This window comes from Bison bison, unplaced genomic scaffold, assembly GCF_000754665.1.
Source record: "Bison bison bison isolate TAMUID 2011002044 unplaced genomic scaffold, Bison_UMD1.0 scf7180017864303, whole genome shotgun sequence".
Taxonomy (NCBI): domain Eukaryota; kingdom Metazoa; phylum Chordata; class Mammalia; order Artiodactyla; family Bovidae; genus Bison; species Bison bison.
This window is the reverse complement of record NW_011494875.1, coordinates 168,460-169,972: the sequence shown is the minus strand read 5'-3', so window position 1 is coordinate 169,972 and position 1,513 is coordinate 168,460.

The following is a 1,513-nucleotide window of genomic DNA, read 5'->3' as shown; positions in this document are numbered from 1 at the left end:
GCGGTAGTTTGAGCATTCTTTGGCATTGCCTTTCTTTGGGATTGGAATGAAAACCGACCTTTTCCAGTCCTGTGGCCACTGCTGAGTTTTCCAAATTTGCTGGCATATTGAGTGCAGCACTTTCACAGCAGCATCATTCAGGATTTGGAATAGCTCAACTGGAATTCCATCACCTCTACTAGCTTTGTTCGTAGTGATGCTTTCTAAGGCCCACTTGACTTCACATTCCAGGATGTCTGGCTCTAGGTCAGTGGTCACACCATCGTGATTATCTGGGTTGTGAAGATCTTTTTTGTCCCAGTTCTTCTGTGTATTCTTGCCATCTCTTCTTAATATCTTCTGCTTCTGTTAGGTCCATACCATTTCTGTCCTTTATCGAGCTCATCTTTGCATGAAATGTTCCTTTGGTATCTCTGATTTTCTTGAAGAGATCTCTAGTCTTTCCCATTCTGTTGTTTTCCTCTATTTCTTTGCATTGATCGCTGAAGAAGGCTTTCTTATCACTTCTTCCTATTCTTTGGAACTCTTCATTCAGATGTTTATATCTTTCCTTTTCTCCTTTGCTTTTCGCTTCTCTTCTTTTCACAGCTATTTGTAAGGCCTCCCCAGACAGCCATTTTGCTTTTTTGCATTTCTTTTCCATGGGGATGGTCTTAATCCCTGTCTCTTGTACAATGTCACAAACCTCATTCCATAGTTCATCAGGCACTCATCTATCAGATCTAGGCCCTTAAATCTATTTCTCACTTCCACTGTATAATCATAAGGGATTTGATTTAGGTCATACCTGAATGGTCTAGTGGTTTTCCCTACTTTCTTCAATTTCAGTCTGAATTTGGCAATAAGGAGTTCATGGTCTGAGCCACAGTCAGCTCCTGGTCTTGTTTTTGCTGACTGTATAGAGCTTCTCCATCTTTGGCTGCAAAGAATATAATCAATCTGATTTTGGTGTTGACCATCTGGTGATGTCCATATGTAGAGTCTTCTCTTGTGTTGTTGGAAGAGGGTGTTTGCTATGACCAGTGCATTTTCCTGGCAAAACTCTATTAGCCTTTGCCCTGCTTCATTCCATATTCCAAGGCCAAATTTGCCTGTTACTCCAGGTGTTTCTTGGCTTCCTACTTTTGCATTCCAGTCCCCTATAATGAAAAGGACGTCTTTTTTGGGGTGTTAGTTCTAAAAGGTCTTGTAGGTCTTCATAGAACCGTTCAACTTCAGCTTCTTCAGCATTACTGGTTGGGGCATAGACTTAGATTACTGTAATATTGAATGGTTTGCCTTGGAAACGAACAGAGATCATTCTGTCATTTTTGAGATTGCATCCAAGTACTGCATTTCAGACTCTTTGTTGACCATGATGGCCACTCCATTTCTTCTGAGGGATTCCTGCCCGCAGTAGTAGATATAATGGTCATCTGAGTTAAATTCACCCATTCCAGTCCATTTCAGTTCGCTGATTCCTAGAATGTCAACATTCACTCTTGCCAATCTCTTGTTTGACCACTTCCAATTT